At 44.3% G+C, this 13,819-nt stretch overlaps 2 pseudogenes across 2 annotated transcripts in view; both read right to left on the bottom strand.

The window, feature by feature from the left end:
* The window catches only part of LOC309847262 (spermatogenesis-associated protein 31D4-like), a 36,677-nt pseudogene extending 29,189 nt beyond the window's left edge, over positions 1–7,488 (bottom strand). Inside the window, exons 1-2 of the transcript XR_014316553.1 lie at positions 7,401–7,488; positions 5,384–5,694 (exon numbers count right to left, since the gene is read on the bottom strand). The product of XR_014316553.1 is annotated as a spermatogenesis-associated protein 31D4-like (transcript). The remainder of the gene's footprint in view (positions 1–5,383; positions 5,695–7,400) is intronic.
* On the bottom strand, positions 5,324–12,659 carry LOC309847015 (spermatogenesis-associated protein 31D3 pseudogene; annotated as a pseudogene). The gene is made up of 2 exons (XR_014316552.1): positions 10,161–12,659; positions 5,324–9,244 (listed from the first exon to the last, which is right to left on the bottom strand). The product of XR_014316552.1 is annotated as a spermatogenesis-associated protein 31D3 pseudogene (transcript).
* Positions 12,660–13,819: the final 1,160 nt, after the last annotated feature.

Here is a 13,819-nt window from a genome sequence, read left to right as displayed (position 1 = left end):
TTACACAAACACACACACACACACACACACACACACACACACACACACAGGACATTACTTGATAAATTGATAAAAATGGAATTTGAGTGGGAGAATAGTTAAAAGTTTTATGTCAACATGAAATTTACCAAAGGAGATAACTGTGCTGCAGAGAATATTCTTTTTAATAAGAAATATACTATGAAATATTCAGGGAGAAAATGTGTGATGCATGACATGTATTCTCAAATATTCAAGAATTTATGCATAATTTTCATATGCATATATGTGTCTTCCTATATGTAGAGAAGGGAAAGGTGAAAAGGAGAGAGAGATTGTAAACAGGTCAAATTCTTAATAGGTAAATCTGGATAAAGGGTATATGGCTTTACCATCTATGGCTTTACCATCTATGCAACTTTCCCACAAGTTTATTTTCAAATACACTTTAAAAATGAATTTAATCCAATCTTTGAGATTTCTGGCTTTGATTCCAGAAGCTACTGCCTCCACCATACCCCAGCCCCAGATGTGTGCAATGCCAACTTTAAAACAGTTGTCTCAAGTTCTGTCCAATGCAAGAAACGTGGGATGTTCTCTGCACATTTGAAACATGCTAACATTTCAACAAGGTTTTACAAAATTGGAAAAGAGCACCCCCACTCAAAAAAAATTTTTAGAAATGATATGCAATATAAAATAAACAACAAAGAACAAATATTCTACATGTTTACTAACACAGAACCCCTAATTTCATTTTTCTCTGGTGCCACCAGGTTGCACTTCTCCTAGATTTTGCAGTGTGAATTGATTTGCCAGTTCTTTGTTTGCTCTGCTAGTCAGTTACCAGTCCTCCACCAGATTTCCGTCTTCCAAAAATGTGTTGACCACCTTTGGTCTTTATGTTCCCCTTCTTGTCAACTTTAAGCATTTATTTTTAAGTCCTTTGTTCTAACAGCTTTATTGAAATACAGCTCACATAACCTAAAATTCACTCATTTAACATGTGTAATTCCTTGATTTTCAGTATATGCTTCGCCACAGTTAATTTTAAAATGTTGTCATGACTTAAAGAGAATCAAATCTTCAAACTTTTGCTATTATTCTCCTCTCCCCTCCTCCCTCCACCTCTAAGATGTACTACTTTCTGCTTCTAGGTTTTCCTATTCTGGACATTTCATGTGAATGGAATCCTATGTGATCATTAGTGACTGGCTTCTTTCATTTAATGTGTTTTCAAGGTTCATCCCTGTTGTGGCATGGATTGGTCTTTTTTATTCCAAAAAATAATATACCATAAGGATACATTATATTTTACTTAACCATTTCCCAGTTGACAGATGTTTGAATTGTTTTCATCTTTTGACCTTTTAATAAGATAGCTATGAACATTTGTTTACAAGTTTTTGTGTAGACTTATGTTTTCATTTCTCGTGAGTATATACCAAGAAGTGGAACTGCTGGGTCCTATGTTCACCCTATGTCTAACATTTTGAGCAACTGCCATACTGTTTTCTAAATAGCTGTACCATTTTTAATCCTCACCAACATTGCATGGGGGTTCTAATTTCTCCACATTCCCACCAACATTTGTATTCTTTTTGATTTTAGCCATCTTTGTGGGTGTGAATTTTTGGCAAATATTGATTTCAATTTGCATTTTTATGATGGTTAATGATATTCAGCAGTTTTCATCTAATCTTTTACCTTTAATGCCATTTTGGAAAGGGGGGAGTGTTTTTATATACTTCATTTAAGGTGAAACACAGTAGTTTATTTGAAATGTAACAGGACAAATTTTTCTTCTAAATATTTGAAAACACATAGTGTCAAGTCTTTAACAACATATAGTATTCTTCTATACTTTTTGCATATTACAATTACTGAGTGTTTAAGGGACGATGAAATTCTGCCCTGAATTTGCTCCATAAGATTACTTCTTCTGTGGGGTTGAGGAATTCATTCAAATGGCTCCTCAGGGTTGACTATAAGGCAGAGCAGAACTGATTGCCAAAGCATCTAAAGCCCAGTGCCTTTTTGTCACCAATGCTATGTATACCTGTTGTGAATAAGTGTGTTCCACAGGTGATAAATATCAAAAAAATGTGAGAGCTTTCATATAGACACATGGCATATGTCTAGAGGTGGGTGGCAAGATGTTTAAGTGGGCTTTTGCACTTTAATCACAGTGTATCACACCTGCCGAATGGTAATAGTGCAAGTTGGGTAGCGGATATGTGGGAAGTTATATTGCTCTGTGTGCCCTTGGACAAGGTTAAACAGTTCTGTAGTAAAAACCATTTAAAAAAAAGATGTTGGGGGCGCCTGGGTGGCTCAGTGGGTTAAGCCGCTGCCTTCGGCTCAGGTCATGATCTCAGAGTCCTGGGATCGAGTCCCACATCGGGCTCTCTGCTCAGCGGAGAGCCTGCTTCCCTCTCTCTCTCTCTGCCTGCCTCTCCATCTACTTGTGATTTCTCTCTGTCAAATAAATAAATAAAATCTTAAAAAAAAAAAAAAAAAAAGATGTTGGGTGCCCTGTAAGGACAGGGAGGGGTCAGGAGGAGACCTGGCAAGGGTAGATCAGTCCATCAAAACTAGAAGTTAGCTCTCTCTCAATAAAGACATTCAGAAAGTATATTTCCCTTCAGATTGGGAAGGAAACTTCTTTCCATATAACAGGAAGGAAGAGGGAAATGAAGAATGGGGAGATTTTTTTGGAAGGATTTGGTTTTCTTTTGTTTTGTGAGAAACTCTATCACTGCTTTCTTCTTCCTCTATGAGCTGTGATCCAGCACATCTGCTGGACAAGTGAAGATGTCCTTAGTTTGAGGAAAGTAAAGGAAATTTGAAATAGATCTGAGGGCCACCTGGGTGTCTTCAATTAAGAATCTGCTTTCAGTTCACCTGATGACCCTGGTGTCCTGGGTCCTTGCTTGGCAGAAAGCCAAGTGAAATTAATAATAAAATAAAATAAATTAGATCTGAGAACACTGAGGAGAGAATATACTATGGAAATAGTGATCTAACCCCATTTATTTTGTTCGAGTTAGTAAGTCTTGGATAAGTATTTGTGGAGTGAGTGAAAGATTTCCAGGTAGTGCTGGGGCTGAATTTCATGTGGCATCAGTAGACTCAGTTGTGAGTAGACTCAGTTTTGACAGGGGAGATTTTATCCAACAATAATCAGTTACATACAAAAAGGCATTTCTAAAAAAGGCAGAGAGACAAGATTTTGCCAGACAGGAAGGACTGAAGGAGATTAGATAGGGCCGTACATTTATACTGAAGCCTGTTTTGTTTTTTTGTTTTTAATTGAAGAATGGCTGATGCAATATCACATTAGTGTCTGGTATGCAATTCTATGCTGTGCTGTGCTCACCACAACTCATGGTGGTGACATGTGACCTCCTGGTGTGGTACCAACAGGTACCACATGTCACCAGATAACACTGTTACAGTACCATGGACTCTATTTCCTATGCTGGACTGGTGCTTTTTACATGTTGGTTACCCGACAACCCATCAGTGAGGAAAGGAAGAATAAGGCCTTGCTAGATAGGCAAGAAGTGGAAAATGGATGATGTGGAGTAGAAAAATTAACAGGGTCATATAAGCTGGAAGGACAGGGACATGAGGCAAAGGGACAGAATGTCAGACTATAGTATTCTGATGCCAGAAGTATTCCCGGTAATAAGCTCTACAGGGTGGCATGAAGTGCACTGGATTGGCCATAATGGACTCTAAAATGAAATTATTTAGGAACTGGCAGGGTGGGTTACTGGCTGGTCTGTCCACATAGACGTTAGAGCCTCCTGCACCCCCTCCTCACCTCTTCAGGCTCCCTGCCCAGGACCCCATCCCACCTATTGTCCCCCTCAGGACCTCCACATCATCAAATCTGCATTCTTTCTGTGACCCCAACATTCAGATAGTGTAGGGTCAAAGATAACCTGGATAAGAAGCTACAAGTGTGGTAGTGAGAGAAGTCATGGACATCTGGTTTTTTGTTTTAGCACTGAGCAGTCCTGAGATTGTCCAGAAGACTACCTCAGGTGTTCTCTAGCACCCTCACCCCATTTTGAGTCCCAGTCTGAGGTGGAGTTGCCTTCCCTCCAGAGCCCTATTGTAAGTGTGGGAATGTGTACCATCTTGGCCGCCATTACCCTGCAAAAAAAAAAAAAAAAACAACAAAAAAAACATTCCATTGAGTTCCATGGTAAGCCCCCAAACATCTGGTATACAGTCTAGAACTCACCTCTGGTTCATAAGTTGCATGATTCTAGGGAATAGCTACCATGGCTCCACTAAGGCCATGAATATTGAAGGTAGCATACCGCCATCCTAGCCATAGCAAAGGCAGTATTTTATATATTATAATTGAGTGTAGATGGAAGGCAGACATCAAGATCACCTTCCCCCAAAGGGGATGCCATGCCTGACAGCCTGCAGGTATTGCTTGCATACTCAAGGAACAGAGCCATGCCTTTTTGGTATAAGGCATCGGTAGGCTGTGCCAGATTCCAGTCTGCCTCAAAGTGGTGGTGCCTGGATCAGACTGAGGAAGGAGGGGAACGGGACAGGGTCCTGAGAAGGGGATGATTAGACAAACTTTTGTTCTACCAGGAAGGTCCCTCTTTCACCTTTGCATTTCATCAAAGGTGTCTTACCCTGGAAGGTGGTTGCTGCCTTGTCAACATTCCTACCACTAATAGCTAAGTGATGCTTTTGTTCTGCAAAAAACATCCTCGGTCCAGCAGCCTGAAGAAACACCCACGGAAGGGAAGCACTTCCAGTGGAAACCTCAGTGTCAAGTTTAACGTGACTCACAGGACAGATTCTTCAGCATCATCTAGGGTATTCTTTGACGCTACCCCAACCAGCCCAAGACCAAACTGAACAATACCCCACCCCCTGAAAAACACTCCCAGAGTTCACCCACCTGTGGGATGCTCTGATCACTGACTTATAAATGATTAAGTTACTGTAACACAATAACAGTGAAGAAACAACAGTGGCTTAATCATTATTTTCTAAAAACTATACCTGTCTTTGATCCTCCTCAGATATAGAAGACTTGCTGTAAGGGTGTAAAACATTCAATGAGGGGCGAGGTGTGAGCTACTATACATTTTCAGTAAGGCTAAGCCATGGGATGGAAGAGCTCATCTCCTCAAACTTCATCAGAGAGGGAATAGGCTTTGGGGGGCTTTGGGGGGCACATGATACATATTTCCCAAGAGGTCCAGGAGATTGGTCACCTTTTAGAAGCTGAAGGAAGCAATCAGTAACAGCTGAACTGAGTTACCCAAAACCCATGCTCCCAAGACAGTACACAGAACAGACATTACTAGAGAAATATTTATTCCTCACAAGGAGTAGGAAATGCTCCCCAAAACCTTCTCACTGGAAATTCTGGAGAAGTTTTCTGTCTAAAATAGACACACATCTCTGCACCCAGTGCCTTTAGGAGTGGTGAGAGTGGCGGGAGGTCACTGGGCAGCTTGAAGCTCCAGGTGGCCTTTCGGTGGGGCGCAGGCTTCCTGAGGGGCATGGTGAGGGGATAATTCTGATGCGGTAGCTGGTCCTTAAATGCCACAACTTTCTGGGGCTGTCTCTCCTTGTTTGAGCTGTCTGTAGCTTTCAGTAAGGCCTTGGCCAGCAAAGGTAGCTTCTTGCTGTCAGGATCTGGTATTCGTCTCCTTATGGGCGGGAACCCTGTAGTTGAAAGGAAACCCTGGGACAGGCTGTACCTGGGCCTGCACTTGTGCTTTCTGCTGAGTTTTCCCAAACTTGGTTGGGGAGGAAATGGGCTGCTGAGGGCAAGTTCTGCCTATTGCACGCCGACACCCCATTCTCTCCTCTTGGAAGTTCCCAACAGCTGTCATGATTTTCTGAGCTTCAGGCATCCCAATAAAGGCAGCTATACCTTTAAGCAGGCCTCTGCTTCCCACAGATGATAGGGGACTGGGCTTCTCCTAGGAGTTTTCTTGCCTTTTGCATTTTATCCCAGGAGGAAGCCATTGCAAAAAAAATCCTTCATTTTTTTACTGAAAAGGCTTTCAGGAAGCGGCTGACCCTTCTGCGTTAGGGTCTGGGAAGGCTGGCTTCCCAGCTTTACTTTAAATGCCCTGTCCTGAGTAGGGAACCTCTTCTTCAATGCCACATCTTCAGTGGGGAAACTGTTCTTGGTTGGGATGTTCCCAGTCCTGCATCCCCTCCACCACGCTCTTGTGCCTTGGAACATGGAGACCTCATGGCCTTTGTAGCACGTGGGGATTCTTATTCTGGGACTTCCTTAAGACATGCTTAGGGACCCAGGGCTCCTGCTATTGTTCCATAGTAATTCCTGTGTCCTCTGGATGGACATGCAGCACCTGGGAAGCTCTCATGTCCCCCAGGAGACATCCTGGACATGAGTCAGTGAAGCCTTGTAAGTCAAATGATCTGAGGCAGGGGGCAGGCCAGTGTGTGGGGTTTGGGCCTAGTCACGCTCCCTGTCATCCAGCCTAAGCTTTAACTCATGCAAGAGTTGTTCTTTGGGATTCAATGATTTAGGATCTTGCAGAATTGGTATGTTTGGTGGGATGGTGGATTTGACTTGATGCTCATTCCCCTTTATAATTTGGGAGCTAACTCTCTTGGTGGCTGTGAAGATGCTAGGCTGTGACTGATGTGTATGAAATTCCTTGGTCCTGAATATCTCCCTGGACTCTGTGGGCACAACAGTAGGTTCTGGATTCTTCATCTTTATGCCTTGTTGCCATCCTCTTCTTCCACCAAAATTTTCACTCTTACCCTTTGGCTCATGTATGAAAACACTTTGCCTTGTAGGCAGTCTTGTGGGCCATCTGTTTATTATGGTGTCATGTGTGACAGATTTAAGAATCTGGCTGCCATCCTTTGTTTTCAGAACATCCTCTGAAAACTGATGGTTGATATTAGAGGGTGATTGCCTCAGAATACTCTGTTCTTCCTTGCCCAGAGTTGAGGTGGCAGGGAGAGGACAATCCGGGATGGGGGCTGAATTTGCTCTTCCTGCTTTGTCTCCATGGAGAGATTTCAAGCTTCCATCAAGGGAGTTGAAGCTCTCAGGTTTACAATTTGCCACAGAAATCACATTGGTTGAGGAGGAAAGGCTAGAATGGGATGTAGTCTCTCTCAATTTAAAGATATAATAGATTCAAGGATCCTAGGGGGAAGGCCCCAAGTCACCCTCTTTGAGATCTTTTAATATGGGCTTCCAGCTTCTGTTCTGCACTAGGTTGAAAAAAATGGAAACTCCTGGATGGTATTCAGGGAGTAGTCCTCAACCTCTGATGGTGGCAAACTTCTATGTTTTATTTCATTCTGGGATTTCTTAGAAAGAAGTGATGTCTGCTTCATTGTATGCCATGAATTATGCACAGTCCCAGACAACTGACCCTCACTGATTTCCTCAGACTTTCTGTGTAAATGTATCTTCAGGGCATTTTCAAGTTGTCTCTGACCCATAGTCTCCACAGACACCATGGTGTTTTTCACTGATGGGCTCCTAAGTTCTTTCTCAGAATCATACCCCATTTCATTATCTGTAGAGCTAAGTGCGTCACTCAACAGTTAATCTTTTGGGCCATTCTCCAGGTTGTGTCCTTGATCCTTCTTCAGGTCATCATTGTCCTTCTCCAGATTTTTGTCCTTCTCCAAATCATTGTTTTCCTTCTCCAGGTCATCTTTGTATTTTGCCAGGTCACTGTTCTCTAGCTGAAGCATTTCTGGGTCCTCCACATACACACTTTTAGAGATACTCAATTTGATCTCACTCTTATTAGAGATCCTTGAATATCAATCATGGTGCTGAGACTCAGGTAGCTGTGGAAGAGTACTCGGATTGCTCATCAGTGCAAGAGACTCATAGATCCTTTGAGCCAGGCCGCACCGGTGTTGGATTAACCTCTATTGAAGATGACTCTCTAGTTTTTTCCGAATATCTTCACTGAGCAGAAACTGTGCATGAGGGATAGAGAGAGCAGCATGGGCCTGGGAGGCCCAGGGTTTGGGAGAATGGTTAGGAGCTGAAGGACAATAATCCTCTTGGGATCTTTGGACAATAGTGGGTAAACCCCACACACATTCCTGCACCTTGTGCAACATGTTCCATTCCAGGTGTTGGATTTCTTTTGATGTGAGACAGTCTGATTCATTCTGAGGTCTGTGAATATACACTCCACAGATCTTGATGTCAGGTAGAGGACCAGATGGAAGGATTAGGAGTAGGGATTGAAGGTGGGCCTGGGGCTGGACATACGGGATGGGTAGGGGCTGGGTTTGAGGCAGGAGTTGAGGCGGGTTCTCAGGCAAGGATGGAAGAAATGGATGGGGAATTACTGGGGATTCCTGCTCTGGGGAGGCATTCGAGATGTTATCTGAGGCATCAGCAGTAGGGAAGAAGGACTCACTATGTGGAGTTTGGACACCCCAGAAGAGCTGGGTGGGGGATTGCTGTAAATGGCCCTCCTCCAAGGTTGCAGGATATGGGCACTGCTGGTGCATATGCAGCTCCTTTGATTGGCCTTTGCTGCTCCAGAAAGGAAGGGATGATGCCAAATCATGCTTATCAATAATTGTTTGTTTTGGAAAAGAACCATTTGTTTCCTTTCACCTGAGGAATTCACTCCTCTTTTGGACTTGTTTCTCTAGAAGTGCCAGGGCATCAGGACTGAGAAGTGAGAGGTTACCAGGCTCTACAAGGTTGTCTTCAGGGTCTCTCCTGGAGGAAGCCTCTGACGAATGGAAGGCCAGAAACTCTTGATGAAAATCATGTGGAGGCAGGGTTGAAGGGAAGAAATCTTTGGCATGAGTTTGCCAAATTATCCATGTGATGATCAGACCACCTCTCTGAAGCAGAGAGGTGAGGGAAGACTCCTGAGTATCCATGATGTCACAGAGCTTTCACAAAATCAGGAGACAGAAGTTCTGACTCTTGACATCTCACACGGCCACCTATTGGGCAGCACTCATTGCCCAGATCCATCACTGCTTCATGCTCAGTAGTGGTCAGAGCAGGGAATCTGAGAAGGGTTTTGCACTCTGGCTGCATTTACATGAGCCTCTCCTCTGAGGCCTCTGTTTTCTGAGAGGGAATGTATCCAGGAGCTGCATCCTCAGAGATCATGGACCTGAGCCCTCATAGAAAGAACAGGAAGGTTCAGCCTTGGAGAGCTCAGGTGGAATAGGCAGAACCTTCCAGAGTCCCACTCTTCCTCCTACTCTTGGCTCTGCCCTGATGCTAGAAGAAAAATGAAAAGAATGAGGGGGGCTGGGACCCATGTCTTACTCATCTCTTGGAAATGGAAACATTCCTTATCCAAGAATTCTAGGACTTTAATAGAACTTTGTGTTCCTTGCTTTTTTCAGTTTTTAAGGTGATAAAATTTCGTCCATATTTACTTCTTTGAAAAATTCAGGGGACGACTTTGGGAGGTTCACACTTGGTATTCCCTGTCAGAAGTACTTTGTTCAATGAGGACATAGAAAATGAAGCCCAACAGTCACATCTGTGCTGTGTCAGGTAGGACCCTGTATCCTAGTTCATAGCTCAGACCCCACTGTCTTCTCAGAGGCTGAGCAGTGTTCTCCTGATCAGCCCAGCATGAAGGAAGGCTTGATTGAGTGATGCTGGACATGGGAATGTGACTCGATATGATCAAGTGCTGGGAAACTTTCTCTTACACAGACCTCATCCTCTCAAAATCACTCAATCCAGGACTACAGATTCCCTGTGTTTGGGATTTTATCCAAGAACCACCACATACCCAGATAGAGTATAGTTTTAGTAGAAACCTTAGTCCTTTCTTAACCCTTACCCTTGCCAGGCCTCTTTTCCTAGAGGAGTGAATGTCTGTTCTCTTAAGACTTCCTGTTTTAGGTGTTTCTCCCACTCTGCCAAACTCCTTTTAAAACCTGGGATTAAAGTTCCTGGATGGCTCAGTTGTTTTAAGTGTCTGCCTTGGGCTCAGGTCAGGATTCCAGGGTCTTGGGATCTAGCCCCACATTACACTCCCTGCTTAGCTCTCCCTGTGCCCCACCCCCAACTCTGCTCAATTGCTTTCTCTGAAATAAAGTCTTAAAAATAGATTAATTTGGGATTAGAAATGGAAACCATAATAATGTGTGTTGAGCACCCCCCACCAAGGATTTCTTACCTATTGGGTGGTTTTGATTTTCCAATTTGGAAATGCAATTCCATCAGGTAGCACAGGAACAGAAGGAGCAATCCCAACCCACACAGGAAGGTGAATTTGGGATCAGTCTCCAAGCATGTTGAGCCAAAGCTCAAACATTATTTAGTATCCCTATTCAGAAATGAAAGAACATTCAGTGTTGGAACTCCATTGTCTGAAACACAAGACAGCCTATACTGTGCACATGCTGAATATATATTCTCCCCAGGCTTACATCACAGAGCACTATTACAAAGAGTTTCTGAGGGTGAGGGAGGGGACAAGTGAACAAAGTGTGTCCACAGCCCCTCCCCTCCCCTACCCACTAGCACAGAAGACCCCTCCACCCCTCCTAGGTCCAAGCATCAAGATTCAAACTGACTGGTCAGGAACTTCTCTAGCAAAGAGGCGAACCCTCTCAACCTCACAAACTAACTTTTACAGAGATAGTTTAGCCGGGCTATACACATGTGGCCAATGAGATTGCAATACACAGAAAAAACTGTACAGTCATGTCAGGTCACACAAGGGCAGCCGATTGAATTACAATTCACCGTAGTAGATATATGCACGCCCCACTGATTGGCTGTCTCTACCTGGCCTGACCCGCCCTTGTATCTGGGCTTTGTAAGTTCCTCTGGGAGGGGCAGGGTCAATCTAAGTTTACTGCATAGAGTCAATCTAAGTTTACTGCAACAAAATGGCTCCCTCTGGTTAAGTAGGCCCTTACATTCCCCCCTTTTCTTGCAGATTAGTCAAATCTTTGACTTTTCAGCCAGTTCTATGTTATATTGAGCATGTAAGTCTAACATTTTTATTGCTCTAGTTTTCTTTTGTACAAATGACACTAGTGCACAGTCAGCTGATGAGTTAGCGGTTATACCGCTTTGTATAACCTTTTCCATTTTTCCTAATTCCATTCATCTAATTTCCCACCTATACTTTACATAAACAGGCAATAATGATAGGAGCAATCATACACTAAGAGGTAACGATAGGAGCAACAATAAACTCATAGTCTTTTGAGACTTAGCTTTACATGGTCAGCGGGGTCCATTGGCTGCGGCTTCTATCTCTGGGGGATGTCCTTGTCCTTGGCTCATTTGATGAGACCCGCGTGAACCCAGGCCCTAATGCCTTTTACTTTTATTGCCATGGGGGTAGTCAGGATGACAGTAAATGGTCCCTTCCAGCAAGGCTCCAGGTTACCCACTTGGTGGCGACGTATCCAAACCAAGTCCCCAGGTGGTAAGGATGTGGTTCCACCTCCACCTCTGTTTCAGTGTGGGCAGTTCGGATCCCTGCGAGGGTTCCTTTTAAGACAGACTGTAATGCCTGCAGTGAATGGAGTATAGACTGATCGGTCATTTCTGCTAGGCCAACCTCTTGTAGCCGAGGGCAGAGCCGGGGGAAGGGGGGAGTGGTGTCTCCCAAACATTATTTCAAATGGGGTCACCTTGTTTAAGTAGGATGAACATCGCACCCTGAGGAGGGTGAAAGGAAGGAAATCCACCCATCCACTGCCAGTCTCCAGAATTAGCTTTGTCAAGGTCTTTTTAAGAGTCCAGTTCATTCTCTCTACTTGCCCGGAACTCTGGGGCCGGTAGGCACAATGTAGTTTACAATTAGTGCCCACAGCGCCTGTGAGACTGAACTCACAAATGCAGGGCCATTGTGTGACCCCATCGCGAGAGGCAGCCCAGGCCTAGGAATTATTTCTTCTAATAGTTTTGGCTACCACTCCTGCCATCTCATGTTTGGTGGAAAAAGCCTCTACCCAGCCAGAAAAAGTATCTACAAAAACTAACATACACTTGTGGCCATATTTTCCGGGTTTTATTTCTATAAAATCTATTTCCCAATAAACTCCTGGTTCCTTACCTCTTTCTCTTTTCCCTCTTCCCATTCTAGTTCCTCCCACACTAACTGCCTGGTATTGAGCACATCTATCAACTATATCCTGAACCATATTCCCTAATTTAGAAACCTGGAACTGCTTGCCTATAAGTTCCTTGAGTTTGCATCTCCCCAAATGAGTACCCTGATGCATCTGGTCTATTAACTTCTTACCTAGTCTTCGAGGAAGAATTAACTTTCCTGTTTTAGTCTTAGCCCAGTCCCCTTCATCCAATTTAACCCATTTTTTTAAATACTTTAAAACTTCTTCTGAATAGTTTGTTTTTTCTGGTAGGGCTGGAGCTGGGAGTGTAATCAGCTCTTGCACTGTTTCTCAGGCTGCTTGCTTTGCGGCTCGTTGCCTTTTGAAATCATATCAGTCCCCTTTTGGTGTCCTGGGCAATGCATAATGGCCACCTCTTTTGGGTCCCAAATAGCCTGGAGGAGAGCCAATATTTCTCCTGTTTTTAATTCCTTTTCCTTCTGCTGTTAAAAGGCCCCTTTCTTTATAAATAGCCCCACGTATATGGAGAGTAACAAAGGCGTACCTGCTGTTCGTATAGATGTTGGCGGTTTTACCTTTGGCCATCTTTACATAAACAGGCAATAATGATAGGAGCAATCATACACTAAGAGGTAACGATAGGAGCAACAATAAACTCATAGTCTTTTGAGACTTAGCTTTACATGGTCAGCGGGGTCCATTGGCTGCGGCTTCTATCTCTGGGGGATGTCCTTGTCCTTGGCTCATTTGATGAGACCCGCGTGAACCCAGGCCCTAATGCCTTTTACTTTTATTGCCATGGGGGTAGTCAGGATGACAGTAAATGGTCCCTTCCAGCAAGGCTCCAGGTTACCCACTTGGTGGCGACGTATCCAAACCAAGTCCCCAGGTGGTAAGGATGTGGTTCCACCTCCACCTCTGTTTCAGAGGTATGTGCAATTAGCTCTGCTTTTTGCCTTGGTATGTGCAATTAGCTCTGCTTTTTGCGCCAATGTTCCATGTGGCAGGGCTGCCATCCAGAGTTCCTGCTCAGGGGAAATCACCGCAGCCCCCACATACCTCTTTCCATCGACCATGTAGCTACTCCTGTCTGTAAACAGTCATCTCCGCATCCAGAAGAGGAATGTCTCTGAGGTCCGACCTTACTCTTGTGACTTGGGCTAGGACCTCCCCGCAATTGCGTAGATGGTCAGCCAGCTCCTCTGGCAGCAGCTTGGCTGGATTTAGCACCACCGGGGGCCAGAACGTCACTCTTGGTTCGTTGAAGAGGAGGGCCTGATACCCTGTCACTCAGGCGTTCATCATCCATCAGTAGGGTAGAGTCTGGAGAAGGCCCTTGATAGCGTGGGTGGTGTCAAGATGAGATTTTGACCCAAAGTCAATTCACTTGCATCCTTGACCAGGAGGACCGTTGCAGCAATTATGCAGAGGCATGGGGGGAACCCAGCAGCTACTGGATCTAGTTTCTTGCTAAGATAGGCTACTGGCCTTTGCCAAGGCCCCAGAGTCTGAGTCAAAACTCCTTTGGCCACCCCTGCTTTTTCATCCACATACAAGTGGAAGGGCTTGGTAACATCTGGGATGGCCAATGCTGGGGCACTCAGTAAGGCTGTTTGTAATTCCTGAAATGCTCCTTCTGCTTCAGCTGTCCACTCTATCATAGTGAGTCCCCCTTTTGCCAGTTCGTAGAGAGGTCGGGCAATCTTCGCAAACCAAGGTATCCATAGCCTACAGTAGCCCA

Source organism: Mustela nivalis, assembly GCF_964662115.1.
Source record: "Mustela nivalis genome assembly, chromosome: 13".
Taxonomy (NCBI): domain Eukaryota; kingdom Metazoa; phylum Chordata; class Mammalia; order Carnivora; family Mustelidae; genus Mustela; species Mustela nivalis.
Note: the sequence above shows the minus strand (reverse complement) of the source record. Positions and strands in the feature narration are given on the sequence as shown.